Consider the following 22,036-nt stretch of genomic DNA (forward strand, 5'->3'; position numbering starts at 1 on the left):
GGGGCGGACTTACGGGGTTTCAAATAAGTAATCCTGTAATTCTGTTGTGCTGGGTATTTTGACAACGCATTTTAAATCTACTATGTAATTAGATACGTAAATTAGCACGTATTTCGGTTTTTACATGCTGACGACTTTATATAACGCACATCCTGAAGAGTATGAACGTGTATGATGCCTTATAATGATGAACCTCGTCAAGTGATACTAGCAATGACATTAAATACTTTATTTAAAATTGTTGGGTTCATTAGCGTAGACACAGTGTTAGTGCAACATTTCTAAAGTATAAATATTTTGTTTTGCTTTGGTATACATTTCACACACATCGACACTTTGAACCTCCCTATTGAAATCAAACGCTTCTGTTGGTAATTAGCCGACGATGTAGTTTAATTTATACTAGTCAGTTTCAAATGCGTTACGCGCTTTTTCCCCGGGCAGAATTCTCACTCGACATAAATGGTTATTAGAGTGTCTGGTTTCATTAGACACGCTAACAAATGTTGCGCGAGAACTACGATGCTTCGAGAAGTGGCAGCTCAACTACTCTCTCGTCAATGCGACAACCGCCCTATATCTTGTGCCCAACAAGTCAGATTTGTTGATTTGTTTTCTTCTCATGCAGAAAGTTCCGTCGATGCTTACCATTCTAGAGGTTTCGATGTCAATAGCCACCAACGTCTAAGATTTGTTTTTGCAAATGAGCATTAAAATGTATAAAAAGTATCCCAGGCAAGACGTTTTCATTGGCATATATTCATGAAGGGTACTGGATAACCGGTCAGTTGAAGCATTCTATGCTGTCACATGGTTATGGACCCGGCAACTTACATTTTTCTTTTTCGTCATTGGTCTTCTGACAGAGCTGATGCGATTCGCCACGACTCTCCTAAGCCAACAGTAGCACACCGAATGTTTTCGACGCTTTTTTGCATATACTATAGCCAGCAACCTGACGATTTCTTAAGGAATCGAAAGCCTATGTACAGTGTCACAATTGTTGAACTGTATGAAATGAAACCGACATAAAGTTCTGAACAGTATGCCTGAGGACGTTCAAACTGCACAGCTGGCGGCGGGGCATGAAGGGAATTAGTATGTGCATGCATGGTTTGCTATAGAGACGAAGCCCACTTTCATTGGGATGGGTTCATAAATAAGCAAAATTGACGCGTTTAGGGGACTGAGAAACCGCATTTCGAGATAGAGAACTCTCTTGACCCTCAAGGGGTGACTGTGATGTGTGTAATGTCCGGTTTCGGAATAATCGGTGCGATATTCCTTTATGGCACAGTGACTACCGAACTACGAAGGTTTTGGAAGATGATTTCATCCCCATTATCCAAAGTAAACCTGATTTCGACAGTATGTGGTTCATGCAAGACGGAGCTCGACGCCATCGAAGCAGGTGAGTGTTTGATGTCCTGGGTGAGCATTGTGGCTCTGGGGTACCCAAAGGCCACTTGCGTGCGTCTCGATTGGCCGCCATATTCACCGGATCTGAGCACACGCCACTCCTTTTTGTGGGGCCATATAAAAGGCAAGGTGTACGCAATACCCCGAAAACCATTGCTTAGTTGAAATCAGCCATTCAGGAGGTCACTTCAGCCGGTCATGCAAAATTTCGACCGAGCGAGGTGGCGCAGTGGTTAGCACGCTGGACTCGCATTCGGGAGGACGACGGTTCAATCCCGTCTCCGGCCATCCTGATTTAGGTTTTCCGTGATTTCCCTAAATCGTTTCAGGCGAATGCCGAGATGGTTCCTTTGAATGGGCACGGCCGATTTCCTTCCCAATCCTTCCCTAACCCGAGCTTGCGCTCCGTCTCTAATGACCTCGTTGTCGACGGGACGTTAAACACTAACCACCACCACCACCACCACCACCACCAAAATTTCGCTATTCGTCTGCGTCACATGATCGCCAATAATGGCAGGCATATCGAACGTCATAACTTAAATCCGAATATCTGTAGTGACGTTTACATGTTGAATAAAGTGTATGCACGCTGTAGTTAGTTAATAATTTACGTTTTCTTGCACATAGTTCAATAATTGTCACCCTGTAGGAAGCTTCTTTACAAATGAGTTAAGGTGTTAAATATTTTATGTTAAGCATCTAGACGAGAAAAAAATTTGGAAAACTTTTAAACTTATACTCAAAGTTTGCCGGCAGTCGTCCTCTCATTATGAAACACTGGATCAATATAATCTGGGTAATTTGCGCTTCATTTTAAGCAGAAGTAAATGTTTCACGCAGCTTAATGTTTATGACGTCGTATCTCCAGATATACGAGTCATACAATGATATAATTTTGCACACACATTCAGTGATATACGTAGATACTGTTGCAAAGTGTGTTGGAATAGTCATCATCAACGTAGTTATAATTTAAAACATCACGTCAAATGCTGAAGTTTTACTGCATGAACAGCGAAAATATAAAAAGCGATAAACTTTTACTTTCAGCAGTTAGTTTGATTGTCAGGAAGGAAAGTTCCGTTATGGTTTTCAATTACGTGTAAAGTTTGTTGGAAGTCGCGAAGTGTTCTCAATCTCAAATACTTGACTAATAACGTCCGAGTATTAGTGCGCCGTCAGTTCACTGCCCCAAGACAAACACATAGTTTCCAACACACACAGTTTCTAACTGTAAAACTTAATTCATGATGTTAAGCTTTAGATATAAAATTGTACCTCCTAGCGCATAGATTATAAAAGCTTTATAAGTTTTCAAATTCAGTCAGTAATTATACTACATACTGAAAGACAGATTTTTGTTGCTCCTGGAAATCATTAAATAGGTATCCTGCAACTGGTATCGGGTTCCTGGTTCTAGGACAGCCGCTTAGTAATACAGATCTCCGCCTTGCACTGCAGTTCTCGTCCTCTGCGCCTCTCGCTAATACCATGCAAGTCTTTTCCTCATGTATTATCATCCTATTCGTTCTTCTAGTCAGCAATCCCTTCTTCTAGTCAGCAGTTTACAAACAGCCTTTTCCTCGGTGACTATGTGAGGACTTCTTCATTTCTTACCTTATCAATTAATTCTTAGTATCCTACACACCCCCATGAACCATGGACCTTGCCGTTGGTAGGGAGGCTTGCGTGCCTCAGCGATACAGATAGCCGTACCTTAGGTGCAACCACAACGGAGGGGTATCTGTTGAGAGGCCAGACAAACGTGTGGTTACTGAAGAGGGGCAGCAGCCTTTTCAGTAGTTGCAGGGGCAACAGTCTGGATGATTGACTGATCTGGCCTTGTAACACTAACCAAACCGGCCTTGCTGTGCTGGTACTGCGAACGGCTGAAAGCAAGGGGCAACTACGGCCGTAATTTTTCCCGAGGGCATGCAGCTTTACTGTATGGTTAAATGATGATGACGTCCTCTTGGGTAAAACGTTCCGGAGGTAAAATAGTCCCCCATTCGGATCTCCGGGCGGGGACTACTCGAGAGGATGCCGTTATCAGGAGAAAGAAAACTGGCGTTCTACGGATCGGAGCATGGAACGTCAGATCCCTTAATCGGGCAGGTAGGTTAGAACATTTAAAAAGGGAAATGGATAGGTTAAAGTTAGATATAGTGGGAATTAGTGAAGTTCGGTGGCAGGAGGAACAAGACTTCTGGACAGGTGACTACAGGGTTATAAACACAAAATCAGATAGGGGTAATGCAGGAGTAGGTTTAATAATGAATAGGAAAATAGAAATGCGGGTAAGCTACTACAAACAGCATAGTGAACGCATTATTGTGGTCAAGATAGATACGAAGCCCACGCCTACCATGGTAGTACAAGTTTATATGCGAACTAGCTTTGCAGATGATGAAGAAATTGAAATGTATGATGAAATAAAAGAAATTATTCAGATAGTGAAGGGAGATGAAAATTTAATAGTTAAGGGTGACTGGAATTCGTCAGTAGGAAAAGGGAGAGAAGGAAACGTAGTAGGTGAATATGGATTGGGGGTAAGAAACGAAAGAGGAAGCCGCCTGGTAGAATTTTGCACAGAGCACAACCTAATCATAGCTAACACTTGGTTCAAGAATCATAAAAGAAGATTGTATACATGGAAGAAGCTTGGAGATACTGACAGGTTTCAGATAAATTATATAATGGTAAGACAGAGATTTAGGAACCGGGTTTTAAATTGTAAGACATTTCCAGGGGCTGATGTGGACTCTGATACAATCTATTGGTTACGAACTGTAGATTAAAACTGAAGAAACTGCAAAAAGGCGGGAATTTAAGGAGATGGGACCTGTATATAATGAAAGAAGCAGAGGTTGTACAGAGTTTCAGGGAGAGCATAATGGAACAATTGACAGGAATGGGGGAAAGAAATACAGTAGAAGAAGAATGGGTAGCTTTGAGGGATGAAGTAGAGAAGGCAGCAGAGGATCAAGTAGGTAAAAAGACGAGGGCTAGTAGAAATCCTTGGGTAACAGAAGAAATATTGTTTTAATTGATGAAAGGAAAAAGTATAAAGATGCAGTAAATGAAGGAGGCAAAAAGGAATACAAACGTCTCAAAAATGAGATGGACTGGAAGTACAAAAATGGCTAAGCAGGGATGGCTAGAGGACAAATGTAAGGATGTAGAGGATTATCTCACTAGGGGTAAGATAGATACTGCCTACATGAAAATTAAAGAGACCTTTGGAGAAAAGAGAGCCACTTGTATGAATATCAAGAGCTCAGATGGAAACCCAGTTCTAAGCAAAGAAGGGAAAGAAGAAAGGTGGAAGGAGTATGTAGAGGGTCTATACAAGGGCGATGTACTTGAGGACAATATTATGGAAATGGAAGAGGATGTAGATGAAGATGAAATGGGACATATGATACCGCGTGAAGAGTTTGACAGAGCACTGAAAGACCTGAGTCGCAAGAAAGCTCCGGGAGTAGACAACATTCCATTAGAACTACTGACAGCCTTGGGAGAGCCAGTTCTGACAAAACTCTAACATCTGGTGAGCAAGATGTATGAGACAGGCGAAATACCCTCAGACTTCAAGAAGAATATAATAATTCCAATCCCACAGAACGCAGGTGTTGACAGATGTGAAAATTACCGCACTATCAGTTTAATAAGTTACAGCTGCAAAATACTAACACGAATTCTTTACAGACGAATGGAAAAACTAGTAGAAGCCGACCTCGGGGAAGATTGGTTTGGATTCCGTAGAAATTCTGGAACACGTGAGGCAATACTGACCCTACGACTCATCTTAGAAGCTAGATTAAGGAAAGACAAACCTACGTACCTAGTATTTGTAGACTTAGAGAAAGCTTTTGACAATGTTGGCTGGAATACTCTCTTTCAAATTCTGAAGGTGGCAGGTGTAAAATACAGGGAGCGAAAAGCTATTTACAATTTGTGCAGAAACCAGATGGCAGTTATAAGAGTCGAGGGACATCAAAGGGAAGCAGTGGTTGGGAAAGGAGTGAGACAGGGTTGTAGCCTCTCCCCGATGTTGTTCAATCTGTATATTGAGCAAGCAGTAAAGGAAACAAAAGAAAAATTCGGAGTAGGTATTAAAATCCATGTGTTCCGCTGAATAGGTCAGGAGTTCACTACACTCTGCTGGCGGCTACACGGGTAGCGGAGGCTGTGTGGCGTGGACATGGTGTTTTTTTTAGGTTAGAAGGCCTCGGGAAAGTACGGGGTGGGTTGCAATCTCAAAGAGTGCATGGTAAATGCAGGACGTGCTTGGATCAAGGAACAGTCGGAATTGTAGTTGTAAATTGTTGTAGTTGTGCTGGGAAAGTCCCTGTGCTTCAAGCGCTAATAGAAAGCACAGAAGCTGAACCGTTATAGGTACAGAAAGCTGGCTAAAGTCTGAAATAAGTTCTGCAGAAATTTTTACGAAGTCTCAGACGATGTTCAGGAAAGATAGATTAAGCAGAATTGGTGGTGGAGTGTTTGTCTGTCAGTAGTGGTTTATCTTGTAGTGAAGTCGAAGTAGATACTCCGTGCGAATTGGTATGGGTGGATGTTATACTTAACGGCCGAACTAAGTTAATAAATGGCTCCTTCTACCGACCCCCAGACTCCGATGATGTAGTTGCTGAACAGTTCAGAGAAAATTTGAGTCTCGTAACAAATAAATACCCCACTCATACGATTATAGTTGGTGGGGACTTCAACCTTCCCTCGGTATGTTGGCAAAAATTATTTCGAGCAGTTAGTCCACGAACCCACGCGAATTGTAAATGGTTGCGAAAACACACTTGACCTCTTAGCCACAAACAATCCAGAGCTGATAGAGAGCATCATGACTGATACAGGGATTAGTGATCACAAGGTCGTTGTAGCTAGGCTCAATATCGTCTCTTCCAAATCCACCAGAAACAAACGCAAGATAATTTTATTTAAAAATGCGGGTAAAGTGTCACTAGAAGGCTTCCTAAGAGACAATCTCCATTCCTCCCGAACTATGCAAATGTAGACGAGATGTGGCTCAAATTCAAAGATATAGTAGCAACAGCAGTTGAGAGATTCATACCTCATAAATTGGTAAGAGATGGAACTGATCCCCCGTGGTACACAAAACAGGTCCGAACGCTGTTGCAGAGGCAACGTTCAGAAGAACGCGAAATCCCGAAGATTGGCTAAAATTTACAGACGCGCGAAATTTAGCACGGACTTCAATGCGAAATGCCTTTAATAGGTTCCACAGCGAAAAATTGTCTCGAAATTTGGTAGAAAATCCGAAGAAATTCTGGTCGTATGTAAAGTACACAAGCGGCAAGACGCACTCAATACCTTCGCTTCGCAGTGCCGATGGTACTGTTACCGACGACTGTGCCGCTAAAGCGGAATTATTGAACGCGGTTTTCCAAAATTCCTTTACCAGGGAAGACGAATGGAATATTCCAGAATTTAAAACACGAACAGCTGCTAGCATGAGTTTCTTAGAAGTAGATACGTTAGGGGCTGCGAAGCAACTCAAATCGCTTGATACGGGCAAGTCTTCAGGTCCAGATTATATACCGATTAGGTTCCTTTCAGATTACGCTGATACAGTAGCTCCCTCCTTAGCAGTCATATACAACCGCTCGCTCACCGATAGATCTGTGCCTACAGATTGGAAAATTGCGCAGTGTTTAAGAAGGGTAGTAGGAGTAATCCATCGAACTACAGACCTATATCATTGACGTCGGTTTGCAGTAGGGTTTTGGAGCATATACTGTATGCAAACATTATGAATCACCTCGAAGGGAACGATCTATTGATACGTAATCAGCATGGTTTCAGGAAACATCGCTCTTGTGCAACGCAGCTAGCTCTTTATTCGCACGAAGTAATGGCCGCTATCGACAGGGGATCTCAAGTTGATTCCGTATTTCTAGATTTCCGGAAATCTTTTGACACCGTTCCTCACAAGCGACTTCTAATCAAGCTACGGGCCTATGGGTTATCGTCTCAGTTGTGCGACTGGATTCCTGATTTCCTGTCAGGAAGGTCGCAGTTCGTAGTAATAGACGGCAAATCATAGATTAAAACTGAAGTGATATCAGGTGTTCCCTATGCAAGCGTCCTGGGACCTCTGCTGTTCCTGATCTATATAAATGACCTGGGTGACAATCTGAGAAGTTCCCTTAGGTTGTTCGCAGACGATGCTGTAATTTACCGTCTAGTAAGGTCATCCGAAGACCAGTATCAGTAGCAAAGCGATTTAGAAAAGATTGCTGTATGGTGTGGCAGGTGGCAGTTGACGCTAAATAACGAAGTGTGTGAGGTGATCCACATGAGTTCCAAAAGAAATCCGTTGGAATCCGATTACTCGATAAATAGTACAATTATCAAGGCTGTCAATTCAAGTAAGTACCTGGGTGTTAAAATTACGAGCAACTTCTGTTGGAAAGACCACATAGATAATATTGTGGGGAAGGCGAACCAAAGGTTGCGTTTCTTTGGCAGGACACTTAGAAGATGCAACAAGTCCACTAAAGAGACAGCTTACACTACACTCGTTCGTCCTCTGTTAGAATATTGCTGCGCGGTGTGGGATCCTTACCAGGTGGGATTGACGGAGGACATCGAAAGGGTGCAAAAAAGGGCAGCTCGTTTTGTATTATCACGTAATAGGGGAGAGAGTGTGGCAGATATGATACACGAATTGGGATGGAAGTCATTAAGCAAAGACGTTTTTCGTCGCGGCTAGATCTATTTACGAAATTTCAGTCACCAACTTTCTCTTCCGAATGCGAAAATATTTTGTTGAGCCCAGGCTACATAGGTAGGAATGATCATCAAAATAAAATAAGAGAAATCAGAGCTCGAACAGAAAGGTTTAGGTGTTCGTTTTTCCCGCACGCTGTTCGGGAGTGGAATGGTAGAGAGATAGTATGATTGTGGTTCGATGAACCCTCTGCCAAGCACTTAAATGTGAATTGCAGAGTAGTCATGTAGATGTAGAGAAGAAATAAAAATTTTAAGGTTCGCCGATGACATTGTAATTCTGTCAGAGACAGCAAAGGACTTGGAAGAGCAGTTGAACGGAATGGATAGTGTCTTGAAAGGAGGATATAAGATGAACATCAACAAAAGCAAAACAAGGATAATGGAATGTAGTCGAATTAAGTCGGGTGATGCTGAGGGTATTAGATTAGGAAATGAGACGCTTAAAGTAGTAAAGGAGTTTTGCTACTTGGGGAGCAAAGTAACTGATGATGGTCTAAGTAGAGAGGATATAAAATGTAGACTGGCAATTGGAAGGAAAGGGTTTCTGAAGAAGAGAAATTTGTTAACATCGAGTATAGATTTAAGTGTCATGAAGTCGTTTCTGAAAGTATTTGTATGAAGTGTAGCCATGTATGGAAGTGAAATGGTTCAAATGGCTCTGAGCACTATGGGACTCAACTGCTGTGGTCATAAGTCCCCTAGAACTTAGAACTACTTAAACCTAACTAACCTAAGGACATCACACACATCCATGCCCGAGGCTGGATTCGAACCTGCTACCGTAGCGGTCGTGCGGTTCCAGACTGTAGCGCCTTTAACCGCGCGGCCACTCCGGCCGGCTATGGAAGTGAAACATGGACGATAAACAGTTTAGACAAGAAGAGAATAGAAGCTTTCGAAATGTGGTGCGACAGAAGAAAAGCTGAAGATTAGATGGGTAGATCACATAACTAATGAGGAAGTATTGAATAGGATTGGGGAGAAGAGAAGTTTGTGGCACAACTTGACTAGAAGAAGGGATCGGTTGGTAGGACATGTTCTAAGGCATCAAGGGATCACCAGTTTAGTATTGGAGGGCAGCGTGGAGGGTAAAAATAGTAGAGGGAGATCAAGAGATGAACACACGAAACAGATACAGAAGGATGTAGGTTGCAGTAGGTACTGGGAGATGAAGAAGCTTGCACAGGATAGAGTAGCATGGAGAGCTGCATCAAACCAGTCTCAGGACTGAAGACCACAACCACAACAACAATCCTTCTACAACAACAGATCTGAAATGTTTAGAATATCTTATTTTTCTTTTCTCTCAGACTTCAAGATGCAGTCCATAAAATGCTGTTTTCCAGACGTACGGCAGCCAGAAATTACTTCCTCAAATTAAGGTCTGCGTCTGAAACCATTAGACCTCTTTTAGCGAGCAATGTCCTCTTTGCCTGAGCTAGTCGATTTCTTATTCCAGGTAGCAGAATTCCTTCAGCAGCGAATCTGATCGTTGATATACATTAACCCTCAATTTTTAATCCCACTCTTTATAAATTCCTTTATTTCCATCATTGCAACCTTAGATGTACCGATTGACCAGTAGGGGAGAGTGACTACACGCTTGCCTGATCACTTTTCCCTTGATCTTCTTTCTTAGTGTTTCGTGTTGGTTATTGTTCTTATTGAATATTATTCGTGTTTCCCTGTAGCTTATACAGATTACTTAATTTCAAAAAACTTGCAGCATGTTGCGTTGTTAATGCTTTTTATATGTCGGAAAATCCTAGGATTCACCACACGTTAGTGTATTTTAATTCCGTCCTCCCAACTGTGTCTTCCACTGAATGTTATAGAAGCTCGGCATACTACTTTTATAACATTCCCTTCTTCGTACCGTCAAGCTTGTAGACGTGTTTTTTGGACCATTAACTTTTTGAGCAAAATTATATTTGACAAATCGAAAAAAGGTGCCGACACTGAAAAGCATTCAAGTGATTGTATCAGCTTAATATCCTGTTTAAGAGATTTAACAATCTTGATATAGTGGGAGGCAGTAACTAACAGTGAAAAAAGAAAATAGCTCCATCGCTCCCCATCTAGTACTTTACGGCTGACGTCAATAACGCACGCAGATACTAATGGCTGCTATAATGCGGACGTCTGTTACTTTAATCTTCTGATCTCGTGCCAAACTGGATATTTATGTCAGAGCAAGAGTGGCCATATGATCGTTAACCAAACATGAAACAGCGGAAGAATGGAGGATTCTTCATTACGATGGCCTTATATTCCTTCTTTTGCACTCCATTTGAAACCACTTGCGCTGAATTAATGCCACGATTAATCTCTGACGTCAGCCGCTACATGTGAGGCGTGTATAGCCTCCCTCATTTACACCCGAACTGCTTGTAGGAAGCATTACGCTGGTACAAAAAGCACGGTCTCGTGAATTTGCGCTGTCACCTTGAAAAAAAAATTATATATCCAGAATGAATTTTCACCCCGCAGCGGAGTATGCGCTGTTATGAAACTTGTTGGTAGATTACATTTGCTGGATCGAGACTCGATCCTGTAATTCGCCTTTCGCGGGAAAATGCTCTAACGATACAGCTGTCCAAACACAACCACACTTAAGCCATCACTTTCCCAACTTCCTTGTGGGAATAGCCCTCCTGAAAGAAAGCATATAGGTTTGGAAGGTAGGAGATGAGACACTGGCGAAAGTAAGACTGAGAGAGCGATTATTAAGGAGTGCTTGTGTTGCAGTTGCTGTGGGTCTGCTGTTTAATTTATCTAATTTACATTTAAAACCAGTTCAAAAATCATATGACACAGGGTGAAGAAAATGTTCCGTAAGAAGCATTAAAACACTTCATGTTGTTAAAAAATTAACAAAAGTTGGCTTTTGTAGTCGGTCTTTTTATCCACATATTATTGTTATTAATATTTCATTGTCTAATTGAGATCAATAATTTGAAGGATTTACTGGTTATGGTTTAACTATGTGTCAGCATTTGTAAAACTTTGTAAATCATTGTATTTCATTTCAGTAAAAGAATTACTAAAAAGAAAAGAAGTCAATCCTTAGAGGATTTACCACCTCCAAAAGCCGAAGGTCCAGGTTCGAGCCCTAGTCTCGGAACACAGCTTTAATCTGTCAGGTAGTTTCAAATTTACTGTGTATAAATTTTTTAATTTATTGTAATTTCAATTCTTAGGACATGTAGTTTTCTTCCAACGACTGAGATTCATTCTGACCTCTCCTGTAACTTCAGACGACACTTTAAAGTACCGGGTGATAAAAAGTCAGTATAAATTTGAAAATTGAATAAATCGCGGAATAATATAGATAGAGAGGTTCAAATTGACACACATGCTTGGAAAGACATGGGGTTTTATTAGGACCAAAAAAATACAAACGTTCAAAATACGTCCGACAGATGGCTCTTCGTCTGATCTGAATAGCAATAATTAGCATAACAAAGTAAGACAAAGCAAAGATGATGTTCTTTACAGGAAATGCTCAATATGTCCACCATCATTCCTCAACAATAGCTGTAGTCGAGGAATAATGTTGTGAACAGCACTATAAAGCATGTCCGGAGTTATTGTGAGGCGTTGGCGTCGGAGGCTGTCTTTCAGCATCCGTAGAGATGTCGGTCGATCACGATACACTTGCCACTTCAGGTAACCCCAAAGCCAATAATCACACGGACTGAGGTCTGGGGACCTGGGAGGCCAAGCATGATGAAAGTGGCGGCTGAGCACACGATCATCACCAAACGACGCGCGCAAGAGATCGTTCACACGTCTAGCAAAACTTTTTTTTTTGCTTCTAATAAAACCCTATGTCATTCCAAGCATGTGTGTCAATTTTTACCTTTCTATATACATTATTCCATGGTTTATTAAGCTTTCAAGTTTATACTGACTCTCTGATCACCCGGTACATCACGACATGAAATCCTGATGGAAAGTTAATAACGCGCGAACAAGCCCAATTGTGATAAGCAATAACAAAAACGGCAGTTTCTCCATTGGTCTGAAAATACCACATTCAAATTACGTCCATGTTTTTCATCTGCAGTGTTTAAGAAGCTGAATAATCACAACTATGATGATATACCGTACTATTATATTCACTGCGTCTTTGGAAGCAACCGATGGTTCCATCGACTTTATAATTAAAGTATTACTAGAATGAAAATTAATAGGTACACTGTGAAATAACATTTTAGTTTCTAAGATGCTATTTTGACTCATAGAGTGATATTGGCTATATTTTTGTAAATGCAATAAACAGAATGTCTGAAGCCCCGTGTCCACCGTCGTGTGGTTATTCTTAACCTGGGCGGCATGCTGCGACTACCGCACATGAAACCGTACATTTCTCGGACCCGCTGAACCGACTGATCCGTCGTTATCTGGTATTCTAACTGATCTTACCTTTTTTGTATGTGAAAGCCGTACTGCCTTTCTATTTATGCGCAACTGATGATTTTGCATGCCAAAAATTTTTATGTGTTTGTAATGTTAATATTCTGGAGGAGAATGAGTGGGGTGTTATGTGACAAGAAGGTGAGCATTGGGTTGAAAGGGAAAGTACACAAGTCGGTGGTACGGCCTGCTATGATACACGGGGCAGAGACATGGCCAATCACAGTAGCCCAGGAAAGGAAGATAGAAGTGGAGGAAATGAGGTTGCTGAGGTGGATGCGTGGGGTAACAAGGAAGGACAGGATTAGAAATGAATTTGTTAGATGAGATGTGAAAGTGGGACCCATGGGGAAAAGATAGAAGAGAGCAAACTAAGGTGGTACGGACACTTACAGAGAAAAGGGGAAGAGTATATCGGAAAAAGAGTTGAAGATATAAAGATTGAAGGAGCGAGAAGGAGAGGAAGACCGAAGATGAGGTGGACGGATAAGATATCCGGGGACCTAAGGGACAAAGGCTGGAAGAAGGAAGAGGCAATGGATAGAGTACTATGGAGGAGAAGGATCCAGAAGAGCAACGCCGACCCTACGTGACGTGGGACAAGGCGTCGATAAAGAACGAAAAGAAGAAGAAAAATGTTAATCTTTTTCATACTTAGAAAGTGGTGTATTATCGGAAGAAGCAGCAGTAATGAACTAAGATTAAGACAGTTCTGTGTCATGTATTTTATAAAATACGTTATTGTTGTTGGAAGTCGCCTGAATATGATGTAATGTAACTGAAATCTTCCTGTATCACCAGGCCTTTTCCGAGTATACTAACTCGTCGTCTGATTCCTGAACATAGTATTCCCTATTACTAGCTGAAATTTATAACTTCCACGCCCATATTCTTCTGTAATCTTTTCTTCTACTCCTTCCCCTACATCTGCATTCCAGTCCTCCATGACTGTTAGATTTTCACCTCCTTTTATGTACTGTATTACCTTTTCAATACTCTCATATACTTTCTCTCTTCATCTTCAGCTTCCGAATCGGCATGTCTACCTGGACTATCATTAGCATTTGTCTGCTGTCGATTCTGATCAGAACAATCCTAACACTGAAATGTTCACTATAACTCACTCTCTGCCATACCTTCCTATTCATAATGAGTCCTACTCCCGCTATACAATTTTCTGTTGCTGCTGATATTACCCTACACTCATCCGACCAGATATCCTTGTCTTCTTTCCATTTCACTTCACTGATCTGCACCATATCTAGATTGAATCTTTATTGGCAGCCCCTTCTCGGAGATCAGAATGGGGGTTATTCCGGAATCTGTTGCCAGTGAGAGATCATCATGAATCTTCTTCAATTAAGGGCCGCATGTCTTGCGGATACGGCCGGTCGGTGTGGCCGTGCGGTTCTAGGCGCTTCAGTCTGGAACCGCGTGACCGCTACGGTCGCAGGTTCGAATCCTGCCTCGGGCATGGATGTGTGAGATGTCCTTAGGTCAGTTAGGTTTAAGTAGTTCTAAGTTCTAGGGGACTGATGACCACAGATGTTAAGTACCATAGTGCTCAGAGCCATTTGAACCATTTTTTTCTTGCGGATACACGTTGCGTGTCTTTAACGCATCCTTCTGCATGCTCATTCCGTTGATCATGGCCGATTATTTCATCTTTAGGGGCAGTTTCCAACCCCAAGGACAAGACAGTGTCCTGGATCTGTGTCTGCCCCTCCACACTGTTTGACAAGGCCGTTGAGAGAATGAGAGTGAATTCTTATGCCTGAAGTCTTCGGCCGCCAATGCTGATTATCATTCAAAATTTAAAAATTGGCAGGTTTCAATCGCGGGACTGATAGCGTTTTATTAATAATCGAAGATGTACACCTAGACCATGGATTCATAATCTGTGCAAATTCTAAAAATGGATGCAGATTTATACACAAGGATGGATTTATATTCCACATCTTCTCCTGAACTACTGGGCCGATTTCAACCAAACTTGGTGCACATATCATTCGTTCACTGTCTGGACAGAATCACTGTGGGTGTAACAACTACCTACCTATCAAAGGGGTTATGGCGAAAAAGCTCACGACGCGAGAATAGCCATACTTTAGTCATCCAGTATTAAAGAATGAGAGCACTTACAGACCTGCAACAAACTTTACTCGTAATTTCCAACCGTTACGACACTTTTTCTCGCCGACGACATCCATAAAATCATGAACCGAAAGAAGTTTATCGCTTACTACATTTTCATTATTTATGCACTAAAAATGTCACATGAAGTATGACGTCTTAATTTATTACTTTTTTACTACTAACGGTATTCGTGACACATTTCGCAGATGTTATTCACATGCGTCAATGATTGTACCAGAAAAATTACATCATGTACGAGGGATTTGGTTTAGGAGATATGACGTCATAAACATGCAAATGCGTGACAAAACATCGAGCAAAACGTTTAAATTTATTACTTCGTTGTTACTAACGCTATTCGCAACAGTTTTGGCAGACAGTATCCACATCTGAAGAAAGATTAAGGAAACGCAAACCTACGTTTCTAGCATTTGTAGACTTAGAGAAAGCTTTTGACAATGTTGATTGGAATACTCTCTTTCAAATACTAAAGGTGGCAGGGATAAAACACAGGGAGCGAAAGGGTATTTACAATTTGTAGAGAAACCAGATGGCAGTTATAAGAGTCGAGGGGCACCAAATGGAAGCAGTTTTTGGGAAGGGAGTGAGACAGGGTTGTAGCCTCTCCCCGATGTTATTCAATCAGTATACTGAGCAAGCAGTAAAGGAAACAAAAGAAAAATTCGGAGAAGGTATTAAAATCCATGGAGAAGAAATAAAAACTTTGAGGTTCGCCGATGACATTGTAATTGTGTCAGAGAGAGCAAAGGACTTGGAAGAGCAGTTGAACGGAATGGACAGTGTCCCGAAAGGAGGATAGAAGATGAACATCAACAAAAGCAAAACGAGGATAATGGAATGTAGGCGAATTAAGTCGGGTGATGCTGAGGGAATTAGATTAGGAAATGAGACACTTAAAGTAGTAAAGGAGATTTGCTATTTGGGGAGCAAAATAACTCATGATGTTCGAAGTAGAGAGGATATAAAATGTAGACTGGCAATGGCAAGGAAAGCGTTTCTGAAGAAGAGAAATTTGTTAACATCGAGTATAGATTTAAGTGTCAGGAAGTCGTTTCTGAATATATTTGTATGGAGTATAGCCATGTATGGAAGTGAAACATGGACGATAAATAGTTTGGACAAGAAGAGAATAAAAGCTTTCGAAATGTGGCACTACAGAAGTTTGTGGCAGAAATTGACAAGAAGAAGGGACCGGTTCGTAGGACATGTTCTGAGGCATCAAGGGCTCACAAATTTAGCGTTGGAGGGCAGCGTGGAGAGTTAAAATCGTAGAGGGAGACCAAGAGATGAATACACTAAGCAGATTCAGAAGGATGTAGGTTGCAGTAAGTTCTGGGAGATGAAGAAGCTTGCACAAGATAGAGTAGCATGAGAGCTGCATCAAACCAGTCTTTGGACTGAAGACCACAACAACAACAACAACATCCAAATCTGGCAATGAATGTACTTGCAGAAATATTGTAAGTAGGCTGTTTATGTTTTCTCTATGTAAGTAGGCTGTTTAGGTTTTTTTATGGTAACGCCACCTCTGTATGAAAATCACTGGCTGTGCTGTGTGCAGTCTGTGGCTGCTTTGCATTGTTGTAATACTCGCCATTGTAGTATTGGGCAGCTGGCTGTGATCAGCGCGTAGCGTTGCGCAGTTGGAGGTGAGCCGCCAGCAGTGGTGGATGTGGGGAGAGAGATGGCGGAGATTTGTAATTTGTCATGAACTGCTATATTTATACATGATTATACCAAAGTAAATACATTGTTTGTTCTCTATTAATATCTTTCATTTGCTAACTATCCCTATCAGTAGTTAGTGCCTTCCATAGTTTGAATCTTTTATTTAGCTGGCAGTAGTGGCGCTCGCTGTATTGCAGTAGCTTGAGCAGCGAAGATTTTTGTGAGGTAAGTGATTTGTGAAAGGTATAGTTTAATGTTAGTCAGGGCCATTCTTTTGTAGGGATTTTTGAAAGTCAGATTGCGTTGCGCTAAAAAAAATATTGTGTATCAGTTTAAGGACAGTCGTGTATAATTGATCAAAGGGGACGTTTCATATGGTGACCCTGCCAGGATACCTCACTGGAATCTTCTGATTTTTTTCTTGTAGTTTGTGTAATTAGTGTAGCTATTGTTTATTGCTAGCGCGTAATTATAGAGAGAATTTCCTTTGTAGTTGTAGTTTTTCATTGTTGTACAGTAAAACAGTTGTGGCATGCATGTATATTTGCACCAAGTATTTCGCAGCTGCGCTGGCAATTAAGTAGACATTATTCCCATTGCTATGTTATTTTATTTTGCTCTTCAAATTGCGCTTTTCTGTGTTATCGTGTGAAATACTGTGACAATAATGGCGCGTGAAAAACGTAATACTAGGCTCCAAAGTAAACTGAGAAATGACAGTGAAGACGAAAGCAGTGTGTTAGCGCCGCAGAGTAATGAATTAACTAATGTTCAAAGTAGTAATTTGGTAATTGCGCATAGGGAAATGGAGCGGGCGGCAAACAATGGTGTAGACAGTGAAACAGGTAGTGAACAGGGAAGCGTTATCGATCGATTGGTCGGCAACAGCTCGCCTCAGGAATCGGGAATGACAGAACACAATATTGCAAATACTGCAGACTCAGGTTTTGGGTTCCCACCATTTTCTCAAATGAGTCAAGACACATTTTCCACTTGTCAAAATGTGAATGTTGCCGGTGCAACTTCACTGCCGAAAAGCACTGAGGAACATGTTTCAGACACCAGTGCATTGTTATTACAATTAATGCAACAAATGGGGCAAGAGCTTGAAAAGTTAGACACAATGGAACAACATCAGAGACAAACACAGCAACTGTTAGACACAATGGAACAAAATCAGAGACAAACACAGCAAAAGCTTCAAAAGTTAGACACAGTGGAACAAAATCTTAAAAAGTTAGACTCATTGGAACAAACACTTGAACAAACACGTGAAGATTTAACTACTGAGTTACATAACATTGAATCGAAATGTCAAAAAGTCTGTAATGACGTAAAAACACAAATTTGTGAGCATTTTCAACCTATTTTTTCACGGCATGAAAATGCATTACAGAATCACGAAGCAGCCATAAAAGAACTGCAAATTATTGTTCATGAAAATCATGAGACCTTGCAAGCTAAATTTGACTCAGTTGCATCTACCGATTCGGTTACGCAACTTGCAAAAACTCAGGAAAACTTTAAGGACACAGTAGATACTCTGAAACTTGGTTCAGAAAAACACACTGAAGAAATAAGTACACTATCGGAGAAAGTAGCCGAACTTTCGGATCAGGTCACTAACTTATCTACATAGGTAGATGATGATCTGAATGACACAAGACCCGTAGCCTTCACTGACACAGAAGAGTATGAACAAATAAGAAAATTCAAACAAAATCAGAATCAAATTAATACACAACACCAAAGAGAAATCCGGGAAGTACAAGATCAGCTGACACAGGTAATACAAGAATTACGTATTTCAGAGGACACTCGCGCTCCAACACGGGAAGAGGGACTTAGAAACACGGAAAAGCCACAAAATAACAACACAGGGCACTTCGGAAATTGTGAAAGAAGTTGGCAAGGTACGCCGAATTTTGAGATGGAACGGCCGACACAACCTAACAATGACCGATATGCGACTCGCCGACATTACGATTTTGACTATAAGCTGTTCATTAATACACGTAAATTCAAAACATTTAAGAATTCTGGCAACGACATTCATCCACAAGCGTGGCTCCATCAATTATCTCATTGTTTTCCTCCCAACTGGTCATTAGAACACAGATTAGAATTTATGTGTGGCTACTTGGAAAATGAACCAGCTGTAAGAATGCGATCGGTCATTCACGATTGCCACAGTGAAGGAGAATTTTACCATGCCTTCCTCTCAGCATATTGCTCTCAAGCCACACAAGACCGAGTAAAACATAGCATCATAATGATGAAACGTTTCGAACAATCTGAATTTTCCAGTCTTGTGAAATATTTTGAAGACATGTTGCATAAGAATCAGTATCTTTCAAACCCATACAGCCCCTCAGAACTCATCCGCATTTGCTTAATCAAACTGCCTGAACATTTACGACATATTATTTTGGCAGGACGTTGCAAAGACGACATTGAAGCTTTTCAGGGACTGTTACAAGAACTAGAAATTGACACTGATAATCGCGGAACGCCAAAACAAGGACACAACAATTACAGGTCACATCCGTCACAATTCCGTGACGACAGAAACAATAACCGGACACGACTGGTCTATTCTTACAACGCAAATCGTGACCAAAATAGACACCACCCGTACGACAACCGTTGGCAGAGTAGTAATAATTACAGGGAAAGATCACCTCTCCGCGGTAATGACTATTACAGAGACAATCAGAGAAACAGACAATATGGGAACCAAAATAATTATTATTACGGGAGACAGAATAACTTTAGACACAACGGTCCAGTGCGCAGTTACGATTCAGGGAGAAATTCTCCACCACGTGACGGACAAGGAAGAAACTACGGAAGCTACCGACATGACGACAGACGATATATTCGTAACGACAGACCTGAATTGCATCAGAACTGGCGGGATTCAAACAGAGCTGGGCCCTCTCGGCAAGGCGAATTTGTGGAAGTTAGGCCTCCTAATCCTAGTAACGACGCGCGGCAACAAAGAGACAGACAATGACTCGCACCGCAGGCATACACGTGTGCCGGCTGGCTCCGAGAAAAATAACATTATATCTGGTACTGCTAATGAGATTTTAATGCAACATTTTGGTTTACTTGAAAATATATTCTGGATTTAAAGTACTTTCTGTGAGATACCAGATGACACAGTGGTTAGTTTATGTGACAGCTACATGATGTTATCACGACGGTACTAATGAGTGACAATTTACAATGTTGCTTTTGCAGTGTTTCTGTTTCATATCTGCACAGTTTTCTGAATTCTTCTGGGAAGAAAAACATGTTTTAGTAGTAACTTTTGTGGTATAGCAACAACGAGACAGCCTTTTTCGTGGCATACCAATACGTTACTGTACAGTACTTTCTTCATCACGCCAATAAGCATAATAACTATGATATCTATACGCAAAGCATTTCACTTTTGTTTATCATGTGGTAAGTACATTGGCTTCTGCAGAACTTAGCTTTCAGAGGAAAATAACTACGACACTTCCACAGAATTATCTTACAGCAAGACGCACATTTAGCGCTACAGGACACGCATTTGAGTGATTAATTTTGTACTTAAAACATTTATTTTTAAAGATATTTGAAGTACAATGATACAAAGGTTTTCAGTGATACATTTCATTTCATTGCTGTAATCTGTAACACCTGAGGGTATAATTACATTAATCCTCAGGGGGTTACACACTTACTTTGTGTACCATATGTTTGGCAACCACAAGGAACCCTAGATAATATGGTATTTGCTTATACAACTTTATACATCGGTACCATATTTCTCTAACACACAAATTACACAGCTATCTGATCATTTAACTGAGAGATAAACATTTTTTTTTACTACATCAGTGACACATGTTTACGCAATACACAGTTGGGTAACTTCACACTTATGAAACTAAATTTTGTCTGTACTTTGTAAACTGTTCATATTTTTTTTTCGGAATCATTGTGATACTATGAGAGCTTTGAATGATGTATTTGGTAAGGGAGCATGATTTTAAAGAACGTTTGAGGTAGATGACAGAGAATTTTTTTAGGTTTTGAAATTATTGCAGAAAGCTACGACGTTTTTGAGATTTGACTGAGGTGTTATGATGTTATTATTACGACGACGATGTGTACTATGCTGTTGAGATATGTTTATGATCAATAAGATGATGCTACCGTATATGAGGAATAAGAAGTATGTTGGAAACCAAGAATCGTACTTTAAGAGTTATGAAATGTGTGTAAATTCGTGACTGTATCACAATGCTGACGAATATTTTATTTGGACACTTATATTTATAGGATTTTCTTTCTACAGATTTGCAACGCTAATTCTTGACCTGTGAAATATTTTTATGTGAGACAGTCACTGTAGCGGAAACTGCTGTCGTAAATATTTCCATATGAAAGTTAAGTGACCACCTGCACGTAATGCATCGCGGGCACCCACCTGGGCGACGGCCGCCCGAAAAAAAAATCCATTAGCCTTTCAGAGGCGCAGGTGGAGAAAAAAAAAGAGAAGGAGAGACCATTAACCTCGCTATTGACATTCCTTTGTGGAAAGCATCGCAAATAAGACACGCTCATTACTTGGAAACATATGATTATATTGTGGAGCGCCTACTTTCTGCTACTTACTGAAATGCTTATAAACTGATGGGAAATATTCTTACATCTGCAAACCTGATAATGACAAGTGTCTTTCTACGAGAGTTGAGAGCTACTGACTTATGAAATGTCACATGACTATTGAATGATATTTGTATGCTTTGGTTTGCGTAATTGCTTATTTCATTTGATACCTGTTTTCCAGCTGTGTTACAGCATTACTTTTGTAAAATAAACTTAGATGCATTTGCTAATGTGAACACTTTCTGTCAACAGATCTATTAAATGATAATTTTGTAATCCACATTCTTTAAAAAAAGGAGCACTTGGAAAGGAAAGAACAATAAGAAGGGACTAGTAACAGTAACTGGACACATAATTTTCCTTTCAAATACATGGTAATATTTTTTTTACAATAAGTTGTTGTGGTGCACCACTTTAATTACTTAGACATTAAGATGTGATTATACATTTCCCTTATCTGCATTGTTATCTTTAGTGTACTATTTTTTCTGCTTGAGCTATGTCATGTTTAGATATAAGCTGCTGTTTGCCAGGCATAGTGCTACTGAACTTTAATTTGTGTTACTCTGCTAAGCCAGATTTATTTTTTTGTTTGCTGCGCATTGCCTCATATTAGTTTTAATGTTGAATTGCTTGGTAATTTAGATTTACTGTAGCTTGCTTTGCGATTTTCCATTTTTTTATTGCTGTTTATATTAATTGTTTTATGTGCTGCTGCATTGCCTCGTCCCTTAGTTTAGCATCTGAGCTCAGTAGATTTAAGTTAGCTTAAGAGGGGGTAGCCTCTAAGAGAATGAGTTGTGATGAATTGGAAGAAATGCATTGAGAAGTTATACGAAAAAAAAGTACAGAAAACAGGTTTAGGTAGGATTTTCTTGGAAATAAATGTTGGGGTAAGAAATGTGTGAACATATAAATACAGAAAGCATGCTTAGATAGAATTTTTTTTGGTGGA

Source organism: Schistocerca americana, chromosome 2, assembly GCF_021461395.2.
Source record: "Schistocerca americana isolate TAMUIC-IGC-003095 chromosome 2, iqSchAmer2.1, whole genome shotgun sequence".
Classification (NCBI taxonomy): Eukaryota; Metazoa; Arthropoda; class Insecta; order Orthoptera; family Acrididae; genus Schistocerca; species Schistocerca americana.